Genomic DNA, 14,949 nt, shown 5'->3' on the forward strand with positions numbered 1-14,949 from the left:
ATCATATCAATCACATTTCATGCTTTCCTTCTAAATGACAAATCATATGCATATATCCAGTACGATAACAAGTCAATGCATAACAGGAATTTAGGTGGAATAGGAATCAAGAGAAAAAGATGCAATGTAGTCTCCAACTGTATCGTCAACACATGCATACTCATGCTAATCTATTACATGCATACTCATGCTACAAATCAACTCGGTAAACAATCATAACAGTAGAATCATCTCTGATCATCTCTATATATATCACCAATGTACTCTTATTCCAAATCAGCATAATCGAATGCATGATAAAATATGCTCGACTATAATCATCTCTAGATAAAATCATATAATCATGCTGGAGGCCAAAACATGCATATACACAAATATATAATATAACCTAATTTGAGAAAGGCGTCTAAGGGATAAGACTACTCACAGTCTGATAAGAAGACACGAACCACGCATCTCTCACGTCCGTTAGTCAAACATCAACTCATCGTCAGGATCCACGGGGTCTCACATAAGAGGTTCGGGGTCTGAAAATATTTAAATGATATGATGTCAGCCGTTTATCCCATTTAGAATTCATTGGTGTAAAATATAATAAATTATTTGATTTTATTAAATAACTTGATATACATTATATATATATATATAATTATGATAACATTATTCAATTATTTGGCAATTATTACTTTTACTTAACTAGTTACTAATCATACATATATTAATCATTATTCATAAATACAAAAGTAATTATCTGAGCTCAGCATTTTATTGCATAGAAAATAATATATAATAATAATAAGGTGCTAGAAACACATTGTATACTCAAATGTATTAAATATATGCATGTATAAGCATACATAAACATTAATAGAAACTTATAAAATTTAATTATTTTTAATAGAACTAACTATATAAAATATAAGATTATTATCAATATGATTACATGTATTAATCTAATAAACAGTGGCAAAACTATATATAATCATATGCAAGTACTTATAACTATAATTAATAAATTATTATACTAATAATACTTAGCTAATACTTATGTTAGTGAGTATAAATTATCAAAATAATCTATCATCTAGATAACTGATTTACCTATATTTTAGAAACTAAATCATATGATTAATATAAACAAATTAAAAGGGAGCAATCCCTTGTCACGTCTTTGGGCTCAAAGACGCTGCAATAGTGCTGGTCTCGGGGCCGAGCCCAGCACTATTGCAGAAGGAAAGAAAAAAAAGCTGAGGAAGATGAAGAAGAAGAAAGAAGGAGAAGAAAGAAAGGAAGAAGAAGAAGAAGAGAAGAGAAGAGAAGAAAAGAGAAGAAGGGAAGAAGGAGGAGGGAGGTGCGGACCCGGGCCGGGGGGGAGGGCACCGACAGGCGGTGGTGGCCAGCCCGCCCGCCGGCCTCTCGCCGGCGGCTCGGCTCCGACGGGTCCGAGCCCAAGGTAAGAAAAGAGAGAGAGAGAGAGAGAGAGAGAGAGAGAGAGAGAGAGAGAAATTTAAAGAGAGAGAGGGAAGGCGGTGGGAGGTTGGCGGTAGCTGCGGCGGCGCTGGGCCCGCCGCTGCCAGATGGCCGCAGCCAGTTGGCTGCGGCGACGCGAGGGGGGGTGCGTGGCACCTCTCCCACGCAGCCCCACTGCATGGGCACGAGGCCGGTCACATGGTCACATTGTGGCCGGCCACGTCGTGCCCATGCAAAAATTAATTAATTTTTTTTTTTTTTTGGGATTGGGTTGTTACAACATGTTCACTATTAGGTCTATCCCTTTGATCATTTTGAATTGATCTATTCTAGAATGCAATCATTATTGTCTTCAACTCTACAAACTCAGCTTTCATATCGGCTTGCTCCTAAGTCATAGCATTTAATTTTTCTCTCAATACACAATTTTCTTTATCCGTTTTTCTTAGCCTCCAAGGCAATTCTCATGTATGTCGCTAATGAAGGTTTTGGTCTGCATATGTCAGAAAGGGAGAGACCTAAATCTAAACCACAAACTTGACCATATTTTTCTTTTCCAAAAACTTGGGAGTATATGTCACCTTGTGTGATGTCATTTTCTTCGTTTTCTTCTTGTGCCTCAAGCACGTCAATTTGATTCTACACAAAGTATAAATAGGGTAACTAAATATCAATAGATTTACCAAATTTAAGAAAAATAAGACAACAAGTTAAAACTCACAATCTTGCAAGCATCTTCTTTATCAATAGGCTTCTTATTTGTATGAATATGAGTTATTTTGAAGATCTTAGCATGACCGGGAACAACCTCAGTTTTACATCTCTATAGATTAATTAGATTAATGTTACTATTAAAATATAATAAGAATACTAAAATAATTCTACTCAGAATTTAAAAATATAATAATATTTAACCAAATACCTCCTCCTTACGGACTCGAGCAAAGCTTTACATGCCTAATGTATGCTTCATGAATTGAAAGGCTCGACTAGCTTTGTTTTTTTTCACATCGAACTGTGAATTAAGAGATAAATGAGCAAAAGAAAAAAAAAGTTATAACTGTGAACTTGGTCTCCACTTATCTTTCAGCTATCCTTTTGGGCTACTCCAATACATAACAAGTTTCTTCCCGTACTCTGCATTTACTCTCTTATCCAAATCAGCAAATCATTCTTCATCTATGTCATGTACATCATAATGTTCACGTTTCAAGTCATGCTAGAATTCTCTCCATTTCTTTCCAAGAGACTTTTCTATCCAACCTCGATCTTTCCCTTTAACATCAAATCTCACATAAAATACATTATCATAATATGTTTCAGAAAATAGTTAAATTGATGTATAGTAGTATAATTATTACCTTTACTTGTTCCCACATTAAATCCTTATTTGCCTTTGGCATAGATCTCCAATCCTTATAATGAAGTGGGGCATAACTTCCATAGAGCACTTAAACTTTCTTGAGGAACTAAAGATAGAAAATGGAACGGAAAATAAATTTAACTGCATTGCAAATATATACTGAGATCCATAGCCCAGTCCACAGAGGCCTTAGAAAAGGCTTGTGGGCATGGGCTACGGCCCACCCCACAGCCCAGATGAGAATGCGGTAGGGGTTGGCCCAACCCCCACCCATTCTCACCGTCTTCTTCATAGAGAGAAGAAAACAGAGGAGCAATGAAAAGGAGATAGGCTCGAAGCCCTAATTCAGTGAGAGATGGGCTCGAAGCCCTCATCTCGAGTACCCACCTCCTCCATGTGAAGAGGTGAGTCAAACGAGGCTGATGAGCAAGGCCACCACCGCCGGTGGTGGCCGCTTGTGTTTAAGTAACCCAACGGTGGGAGGTGACATGGCATCGCCTCCCTCGCGCCCCATGGGTACCCAAATTGGGTACTCACGACAAGGGGCTGAAGCGGGGAAACTCCCCGGACCGGTGGGTAGTCGACCCGAGGTCGCCGACCGACGAATTTCTCCAGTGAAGGTAGAAATAAATAAACTCAAAATTAATCATGATTAACTAGGCAATATTTAAATTAAACTAAAGAGGGGATGGAGGCTAACCCGAAGATTGAGATAAGGGGGTTTTGGTTGGCTGCCGGCACTCCGGTGACTCACTATCCACGATGAAGGCTTCGACGGCTCGGAGGAGAAGAGAGAAAGGGGGTGGAAGAGCGAGAGAGAGATGTTGCGAAAAGTGGAAAAGCTCGAGGGGAAACGGATTTAAATAGGCATGAAGAGGAGAGGGAAGCGGAGTGGAGTTAGGTCCACTCCAGCGCACTTTCTCCAACCCCTCGCAACCAACTGCGAGAGTGGGGCGGGGGGGGGGTTGCCAAGTGCGTGCGCTGTGGTTAGAGTGCACGCAAATGGCGCGTGCGCTAATTTTTTTAATTTTTTTACATGGGTGTTACGCTCGGGAACGAGAGAACGGGAGGGAAGAAGACGAAGGAGACAGGGCAGAACTCAATTCATTCAATAATGATTCCATGGTTGCCATCCACACCTTTAGAGGCTAACTAAACAATTCAAAATTGGCAATTATTAACCCTAAATAGTAGATTTTCGTCGACTGCATTCGAACGCGCCCGATCGTGTTCGAACGCACATTGTTCGCACTCTTTGTATGTGCAAATGCATTCGAACGCACATTTCGCACTCTCTAGATGTGCGAACCTGATGCAGGCGTTCACAAGCGCGTTCGAACGCACTCCACCCGCGTTCGAATGCGACATACAGAAAACTTATTTTTTAATAATGAAACACTAAAACAAGAAACAAAGACACCCCTAAAGTGTACTCATACTCGAGATGACATCGGTGAAGTCCGAATCGTATCACAAATATTCTTCTATAGTCACAAAATTATAAAACTAGGTGGAATCGATCCTTAACTTACTGATCTATATTTTTTGTATTTATGCCCATCGCAGGTACAAACTATAACTAGGACTAAAATACGATATAGTGCGGATGATGGTAGTGGTGATGGGTGGAGTGGATGCTAGGGTTATGGATGATAATGGAGATGAAAGTGGAAGGTTGATGTTGTTTACGAGATAAAGACAAAAGGAAAGAAGTGGTCGAGATTCGAAGGAAAAAGAAGGACTCGACAGACGAGGGAGATTAGAAGTTAGGAAAGACCTTGCCAACAGTAGAGGTGGTAGCTTGGTGAAGAGGGAGGAGGGAGATTAGGGTAGAGAGAAGATAGAGAGGCAAGAAATCGATATTCCCATAGCATAATGATTTTGGCTGCCATCCACACCTTTATAAAGGCTAGCCAACAAGCCAAATAACAATTATTAACCCTAATTCTAGTGGACTCCTACCGATCATGTTCGAATGCACCCGATTGCGTTCGAATGCATAAAAGGCATTCTCTGTCGATGAGAACGTTATGCAGATGTTCGAATGCATATTTCATATTCTCTCTTTTTGCGAACCTAATGTAGGCATTCGCAAAGGCGATCGATCACGCCCCCAACTGTGTTTGAACATGACCTTCAGAATATTTATTTTTATAAAAACAAATAACTCTAAATAAGAAAAGACTCTAAATAAGTGTATCACAATCCAAGGAAGCCCCACAATTCTTTTGGTGTCTTTGGAATCCGCCATTGCATCATGTTTTGCACCATGGGGGAATCGGCTTCTACTCCCGCCCTTGAAATGATGTGGCTGAGATACTCCACCCTCGACTAGTCCCATAAACATTTGGACTCCTTCACCTTCAGCTCATTATCTTTCAAAATCTGCAATACTTCGTGAAGGTGAACAAGATGCTCCCTCTATGAGCGACTGTAGACAAGGATGTTGTCGAAAAAGACAAGCAGAAACCGCATTAGTAGTGCCCTAAAGACGTCATTCATCAACCCTTGGAAGGTGGAGGGGGCATTAGTGAGTCCAAAAGGCATGATCTTGAACTCATAATGCATGTCATGTGTACAAAATGCGGTCTTGTGCACATCCTCGGGTCTCATGTAGATTTGGTGGTAGCCAGCTCTTAAGTCTAACTTGCTGAAGTAAGAGTCCCCCAACAGCTCATCCAAGAGTTCTTCAATGACCGGTATGGGATACCTATCCTTCACCGTGATGGCATTGAGTGCATAGTAATCCACGCAAAATTTCCATGTCCCGTCATTCTTCCGCACTAGGAGCATCGGTGATGAGTACGAGCCCCGACTCAGTTGGATGATTCTGTTGTCTAGTATCTCCTTGAAAAGTCTTGTAATCTCCTCCTTTTGCACAAATGGATACCGATAGGGCCACACACTAGCCGATTCCACTCTAGGAGTAATCTCAATGCGGTGGTCTTGGGGTCGAGCCAGCAGCATGCTGCGTGGCTCCTCAAATACCTTGCTGAATTCCTTCAGTAAGGAGAACAATTCAGTGGGTACTTCTTCTTCCTTTGCATGGTCTACTTGACTCTGGATTAATTACATTAAAAGTCCATGGCATCCGGCCTTTTGTATTCCCACCATCAGTTTTGAAGTTGGGCTCCAAGCCGTGGTCAATTTTTGTCTAACCGTACTCACATGCCACTTTGTTTAAAGTCCATCCATATTTTTGAGAAGTCAAAGGTCACCGGGCCCAAACTTTGCATCCATTAAGTCCCCAATACAATGTCAGCCCCTCGTATGGCCAATGGGTGAAGATCCAAGGTGAAGAAATTGCCTTGAATCTTCAAAAGAACCCCTCGGCATATGCCGTTCACCTGAAGTGTCATGCCATCTTCCAAAGCTACATCGAATCCCGAGGTAGCATCTAAATTCATCCCTATCTTCTTAACCACACGCACATCCATGAAGTTGTGGGTGCTCCCGATGTCGATGAGGATCCTTACTATTTGATTCTTAACGATACCATTGACCCGCAACGTCCCAAGTGCATTAGCGCTTATGTAGGCATGCATGGATATCTCGGCATGGACCTCCTCACTGCTCTCCAATGCTTCTTGGTCTTTCACCAATTCCTCTAGTTCCTCTTCCATCATTTCCTCTTCCTCCACATCCTCTGCTTCATCCAATACCATCACTGTGGCCACCAGTCGAGCACATTTGTGCCCAGGGGTTAATCACTCATCACAATAAAAACACAGCCCTTTAGCTCTTCTTTCTTCAACTCGGGCTGTGGTAAGTCTCCTGATGGGAGTTCAGGGGTCCTCACCTCTGGTTGTGGTCGTGGAGACAATCTTGCACCTGTTGTCCTCAGTGGAGGTGCTAACACATGATGTGGGGCTGTGATACGATTCGGACTTCACCGAAGTCGTCTCGAGCATGGATTCACTTTAGGGGTGTCTTTGTTTCTTATTTTAGTGTTTAAATTCTAAAAAAATAAGTTTTCTTTATGTTGTGTTCGAACACGGGTGAAGTGCGTTCGAACGCGGTTGTGAACGCCTACATTAGTTTTGCACATCCAGAGAGTGCAAATTTTGTGTTTGAACGCGCCTGCGAACACCTGCACTGCGTTCGCAAATCTAGAGAAGTGGGAAATATGTGTATATGAATGTGCTACGAACGCCTGCATCACGTTCACAAATTGAGAGAAGTGAGAAATAAGTGTGTTCGAATGTGGTCGGCAAATATGTATTGTTTAGGGTTATTTTTGAATTATTTGGTTATCCTCTAAAGGATGTGGATGGCAACCATGGAGTCATTATTAATGAATTGAGTTTTTGCCTTGTCTCCTTCGTCTTCTTCGCTCTCGTTCTCTCGATCCCCGGCGATGCCACTTCTAGCCTCCCTCGACCGGCCAATCACCCTAGACCCTTAGGGTGGCCCACTCCTCCCCCTTCTTCCAATCTATCCAACACTCGCCCTAACCCTTCAATCACCCATAACCCTTCCACCACTACTTATTCACCAGTGCCACCCCATTAACGCCGGTCCACCACCATCCACCATCATCTAGGATCTCGTGCCTCCATCCACGGATCCTAAGATAGATTCCCTGTCATTTGTACACTAATCAAATGATATCTCGAGATCCCTACATCCGATTCGCCTAAAACTTAATTTGTTGGAAAGCTCTTTCCTGGGGTAATAAAATAACATATCAAAATCTCACGTCCATCCAATGGCGGCATCTTTTGGGATCTATTTTCAATATTCCGTGTCAGATCTTGTCCAGATCTAAAAATCGGGATAGATCAAACCTTAGGCTAAGGGTAGATTGTATCAAGCTAGTATCAAAGCCATCATTCCTCGACACACGCTTCCTATCATGACAACCAGAGCCATGGCTACACGGCGAGATGAGGAAGAAGAGATTCTCCCAATAGAGGAGGGGAAAATGGTTGCGGGGACTTCCACCCACGGAATCGCCCGATCAAATCAGAATACGGAAGAACTTAGTGTTCAAGCCGTGTTAAGGTCTCTTTCAGAAAAAATGGCCATCAACAACCAGATAATGATGGAGATGATGTGGGAATTACGGGTGACAAGGGAAGCCATGGTGAATGGGAATGCACCATCGACCCCACGACGCGAGTCCACTCCCATGAGCCGCTGTTCCTGCCACCCTATGGGCAGAGACAGCAAGGATGGTTCCACCAGGCCTAGTTACGATCACGCCTTTTTGGTAAAGGGTCGATCTCTTCCAATTCTTGATCTGGGACTAGATCGGCACGGAACTTTGAAATAAGATCCCAAAATAATCCGTTGTTGGATTGATGTGATTTGATATGTTGTCGCCCTAGAAAAGAGCTTTCCAACAAATCAATTTTCAGGCAAATCGGAGTTGTGGATCTTGAGATACCGTCCGATTAGTGGACGAACATCAGGATGCTCTATTTTGGATTCGTGGATGGAGGCACGAGATCCTAGGTAATGATGGTTGGTGGAGGACTGGCGTTAATGTGGTGGCACCGGTGAAAGGTGATGGTGGAAGGGTTGTGGTTGATGGAAGGATTAGGGCAAGTGTGGGATAGATTGGACGAAGGGGGAGAAGAGGGCCACCCCTAAGGGACTAGGGTGATTAGCCGGACGAGGGAGGTTAGAAGCGGCGTCGCTGGGGATTGAGGGAACCGGAGCGAAGAAGACGAAGGAGGCAAGGCAAAACTCAATCTCAATAATCAATAATCAATTTGGTTGCCTACCACATCCTTTTATAGGCTAACCAATAACTCAAATTAACCCTAAAAATACAATTTTCGTCGACCGCGTTCGAACTCGCCCGACTGCGTTCGAACGCACCGAGTTCGCTCTTCTGGATTTGCGAACGCGATGCAGGCGTTCGAACGCGCAATCGAACGCGCCTGTCAGTATTTGCGAACGCGATGTAGGCGTTCACAGTGCATTCGAACGCACCGCGTTCAAACGCACAGTACATTCTCTTCACCACGTTCACAACCCCGTTCACAAACCGCGTTCGAACTCACTCCACCCGCGTTCGAACGCGACTTACAGAAAACTTATTTTAATGGAAATTAAACACTAAGACATGAAATAAAAACACTCCTAAAGTGAGTCCATGCTCGAGACGACGTCGGTGAAGTCCGAATCGTATCACCGCACCAAAGACTTTGTGGGTGAACGGTGTAGTCAAAAAAACCACAGTGAGAATCTTGATCGACATCTGGTCCACCCACAACTTCAATGACAAGAGGTTCCTTAGGAAGATTGAGCTCGAGTCGAAACCCACGAAAGGGTTCGATGTGACGATTGGAGATGGCACCACATTGCGAGCAGATTTTATTTGTGGGGGTGTGGAATTGAAGGTGCAAGACCAAACTTTCACATTGGATCTTTATTCGTTGGCCTTGCGAGGTGCTGACGTTGTCTTGAAGACCCGATGGCTTCAAAGCTTAGGGCCCGTAACATTTGATTTTTCAAACCTCACACTGACATTTCGGAGGAATGGTCGAAGGGTGCTGCTGGATAGAAATTAACTACGGCAAGGGCCAACATTGCAACTCTTTTGGGCCTTTCGTGTGCAGGGGACCGAGCTCTACTATTGCAAATGGCTATTGCTGAACCAGAACATCCACCACCAAGGGAAATAGCCACTGACATGCAAGAGCTGCTGTCGGAATTCAACGATCTCTTCGAGCAACCACGTGGATTGCCGCCGACCTGTCGGCACGACTATCGCATCCAGATCATTCCAGGGGCTGAACCAGCAAATGTCTAGCCCTATCGGTACCCGCATGTCCAGAAGGAAGAGATCATCAATTGGTGGTGGAAATGCTCAAGCAAGGGATTATTCAACCGAGTAGAAGTGCCTACTTATCGTCGGTGCTGCTGGTTCGAAAGAAAGACGTGAGTTGGCGATTTTGTATCAACTACCGAGCCTTGAATGCGATTACTGTCAAACACCAGTATCCAATACTGGTTGATCGAGGAGTTGCTGGATGAACTCACAAGGTCGGCTTAATTCAGCAAACTTGACTTAAGAGTGGGATACCATCAAATCCGCGTTGACCCGGAAGATGTGTACAAGACGGTGTTCTGAACTCAGGATGGCCACTGTGAGTTCCGAGTCATGCCGTTTGGACTCACCAATGCACCAGACACCTTCCAATGGTTGATGAATAACCTTTTTTGCCCGCTCTTGCGTCAGTACGTGCTCGTCTTTTTGATGATATTCTAGTGTATAGCAGGAATTGGAGCGAGCACTTGCGGCATATGCGTGAGGTGTTGAGTATCTTGTGACAAAACCAGTTAAAAGTCAAGATGAGCAAGTGCCTTTGGGGAGAGCCACGAATGGAGTACTTGGGACATATAATCTCAGTGAGAGGAGTGGAAGCCGATCCAAGCAAGATCAAGAATATGGTGGAAGCCGATCCAAGCAAGATCAAGATTCCCACTAATCAACGAGAATTGAGGGGATTCCTTGGGTTGACGGGGTACTACCGGCGATTCATTGCCAACTACGGCAAAATTGCTACCACGCTAACCTCGTTACTCAGAAAAGGTGGGTTTCAATGGACAGGCAAAGCGACGGAGGCCTTCGAAGCCTTGAAGACAGCTATGTCTACCGCTGTGGTTCTAGCACTACCGGATTTCAGCAAGCCCTTTGTGGTGGAATACGACGCTTCGGATGACGGCATTGGAGCAATTTTAATGCAAGAGGGCAGACCCGTGGCATATATGAGCAAGGCATTGCCAAACCGATCATGACAGCTATCCACCTACGAGCACGAAATGCTAGCAATTCTACACGCCGTCACCAAATGGCGACCCTATTTAATTGGCCAATGGGTTACTATCCGCACGGACTAGCATAGCTTACCCTACTTCATGGAGCAACGTGTGCACACCCCACCACAGCAATGGTGGATCATGAAACTCCTTAGGTATGACTACGAACTAGTCTACAAAAGGGGGATCGACAACCGAGCGGTCGATGCCCTTTCGCGCCAACCGGACACAAGTGAGCTCGCCTCTTTTTCAGCACCAACCTTTCCTCTATTTTCAAATATGTGGGGAACCAATGCATTGGATCAAATCATGGAGGAGCTTGAGTCAGAGTTCAAAGATCGCTTCCCCAATTTCGAACCTTGAGGACAAGGTTGCGAAAGCGTGGTGGATTGATACGATTCGGACTTCACCGATGTCGTCTCGAGCATCGATTCACTTTAGGGGTGTCTTTGTTTCTTGTTTTAGTATTTAAATTAAAAAAAACTGTATGTCGCGTTCGAACGCGGTTGTGAACGCCTACATCAGGTTCGAACATCCAAAGAGTGCAAGTTATGCGTTCGAATGCGCCTGCGAATGCCTGCATCGCGTTCGCAAGTCCAGAGAAGTGAGAAATAAGTGCGTTCGAATACGATCGGGCATGTTCGGGCGCGTTCGAACGCGGTCAGCGAAAATGTACTGTTTAGGGTTATTTTTGAATTGTTTGGTTAGCCTCTAAAGGATGTGGATGGCAACTATGGAGTCATTATTGATGAATTGAGGTTTTGCCTTGTCTCCTTCGTCTTCTTCGCTCCCACTCCTCACCTTTCTTCCAATTTATCAAACACTTGCCCTAACCCTTCCATCACCCATAACCCTTCCACCACCACTTATTCACCGGTGCCACCCCATTAACGCCAGTCCACCATCCACTATCATCTAGGATCTCATGCCTCCATCCACGGATCCTAAGATAGATTCCCTGATGTTTGTCCACTAATCTGATGATATCTCAAGATCCCTACATCCGATTCCTTAAAACTTTTTGTTGCAAAGCTCTTCTCTGGGGATACGAAATATTAAAATCTCACATCCATCTGATGGCAGCATCTTTCGGGATCTATTTTCAAAGTTCTATGTCAAGATCTGTCGAGATCTAAAAATTGGGATAGATTGAACCTTGGCCTAAGGGGAGATCGTATCAGGCTGCGGTTTGCCGAGACACTTCTAAATTCTGTGGTGCTCCAGCCCCCTTTTACCGCTATCTGAAGCTCACAAAGCTTCTCTTGCATTAACTAAGCTATTGCAAAAGCCTCTAGCAATGTTGTTGGTCGATCAGCCTTCACTTCGGCTTGAGTTGGGAATCCATTCAGCCCCGTACTCGATTGCTAACACACTCGAACTCATCTTGGTATGCCCTCACCATAATCCTTTAGGTTAACTTGGTAAGGGCAACCTGAAAATCTTCATAACTAGAGGTCCAAATCAGACACAAATAGCATCCGCGAACTCCTCCCATGTTCGACAGGGTTGAGCTCAATTCGTGGCCTTCTGCTTGATAAACCCAATCAAGTGGATCTCCTTTGTTGAATGGTGGGAAGTTGAGGCGTACATTCCCTACACTGATGCCTCGTTATTCTTTCTTCATATCGGTTGGGCCTTCTTTCCCTTAGGTTAAATCTAGCATCCCTAGGATTTTGTCGTGGCATCGTTGGTTCTTCATAATCCACCCACTCGTCATTGTCATCATGCAATGGTGGATCCAATGCTCGGTCACGGTGAATAACCAGCGATGGTATGTCGTGGTGAAAGATCAACGGTGGTATGTTGCGCCTTTCGGCCGGTGTGGGCAACAAGGGCCTCCTAGCGTGATCACCCATGGGATCTTTATGATCTTCCATTGATGCTTGCATAGCATATTCACAAGCATCTTGATTAGATCTGAGTTGACAGTAGAGGTTGTTGGAGACATTCCGATTGGTGAGTTAGGGTTGGCCACCAATCTGATAATCTCCATGACATCTCCCTTAGCGAAGGTGCCTTCATTGGGTCTCGATGCCATAGATTTGGTTGTTGGCATGGTGACCGAGGAACGGTGGCTCTGATACCACTTGTTATGGACCGAGCATCCGCTACTCGATCAAGGTCGAATGCAGGAAATCAGCCCATGCAATTGGAGGAAAATAATCTCCAAATGTTCTATCATAGACAAAAAATTATGAAACTAGGGAGTGGTCAATCTACAACTTCCTGATCTATATTTTTGGATCATAGTGTTAAGAAGATAGTGGTTGAGATCCTAAGGAAGAGGGAGGACTCAACAGACAAGGTAGATTAGAATATCATAGGCGTCGAGATGGCATACGGCTAGATTGAAAGTTATGGCTAGATTGAAAGATATCTTTGAAATAGTGGATGAAGATCATAGAGTCAAACTACAGGATTCAAGTCCAAGTAGGATTTGGGATCTATCGGTGGAGGCACAAACTCCTAAGTAGAGTATGGTAGTGGAGTGTCGACGATAATGGGGTGGCACAGACAAACATGGTGGTGGTGGAAGATTAGGGATAATGAAGAGGATTAGGGTGTGATACAGTTAGTTAGGATCTTTTCTTATTGTATTAGTTGTTTATTTTCATTAAAATAAAATTCCTGTAGCGTTCGAACGCAGAAGGGGTCGCGTTCGTAAGCCCTTGCGAAAGACTGCATCAGGTTCGCAAATACAGAGAACGCATATTGTGCATTTGAACGCGGTCGGGCGAGTTCGAACGCCCGCGTTCGAACACCTGCATCGCGTTTGTACATACAGAGAACGTCTTTTGGTGCGTTCGAATGCGATCGACAAGAATCCTCTAGAATTAGGGTTACTTATTGTTTAAGGACTTGTTGGCTAGACTCTATAAATATGTGGATGGCAGCCAACTTCAATATGCTATTGGATTATTTATTTCTTGCCTCCTATCTTCTCTCTAGACTCTCTCCCTCCTCCCACTTCACCATTTTGCAAGGTTTCTCCTAACTTCTAATCTCCCTCGTTAGTCGAGTCACCCCTCTTCTTTGGGATCTCGACCACTTCATTCCCTTTGTTTATATCCCTTAATCACATCCACCATCCACCTTCATCTCCATACCCATCCATAACCCTAACATCCACTCCACCCGTCTCAAACCACCATCACCCACGTTATTCCGTATTTTGGTCCTAGTTTCAGTTCGAATCTGGAAAGAGAGTAAATATAAAAGTTGTAGATCAGGAAGTTACGAATCTAACCCATTTGGTTTCATAATTTTCTAAATAAAGAAAAATATATTAAGAATATTTTCCCATGGTTACATGGACTGCTTCCCGAAATAAATTCAGATCTTAAGGAATTGTTCCGTAGCCAACCTTTTGGTACAAGAACCCATCAATTTGGTAGAGCAGGAGAACCTCAAACCTCCATTAATGGTTGAAACAGGGAAGATGACATCAACAAGGAAACTCTTGGAGAGCACACCGACAAGGGAGGAATCAATCCACGATGACCCTAACCGTGAGGCCGATTCCTTTGGAGCGACCACGGCAGGACGGAGTGAACCAACATCCATGGGTGTGAAAATGTGCTTGGCGAATGAATTTAGGAGCATGTTCCAAACATTGCTGCATAGAGTTGACACAATTCAAAAGGATCATAATGAATTCAAAGAATATGTCATGAACCGATTGGGTTCGTCATCTCCTCGACGATGATCGAAGCTTCATGAAGGACCATCGGTGGGACTACATCGAACAGATACCCCACAGGTCCAGGTGCGTCATGTGAGTGTCAATAATCTCCTCTTACCTATGCCTACACATAATCCCCCACCTCCTTTAGAAAACCCAAGACCGGCAGTAGTGGAACCTGAGAAGCGTGCGACACTAGTGCGCTTCGTCGATGAGGAGGATTGGCACTTTGAGGATGAGATTGATCCATTTGGAGATGGTGATGAACATGCTCATGGATTTAGAGAAGGTGATCAATATGCACAAAGGTTTAGACTTGAACCAAGGATCATTCGCGAACCCGACAATGCTATTCGGGGGAGAACCGCACTCTTGAACTTTCCAAAATTCTAAGGCGGTGATCCAACGGATTTGGTGTTTCAAGTTGAACAATATTTTGATTGTCAAGGTACAGCGGAAGATGCAAAGGTCCAGATGGTAAGCTTTCACCTCCAAGGAATGGCATTGCATTCATATAGATCGGTTATTCATGGTGGTGGATTTACCAGATGGGCTAATTTTTCTATGAGGATTACACACAGATTTGGGATAGTGGCATATGAAGGTTTTGCTACCACATTAAGCAAGATGGTTCAGAGGATGACCGTATTGGAGTACTAAG

The sequence above is a fragment of the Typha latifolia genome, chromosome 9, assembly GCF_019914945.1.
Source record: "Typha latifolia isolate L0001 chromosome 9, TyphaL0001v2, whole genome shotgun sequence".
Classification (NCBI taxonomy): domain Eukaryota; kingdom Viridiplantae; phylum Streptophyta; class Magnoliopsida; order Poales; family Typhaceae; genus Typha; species Typha latifolia.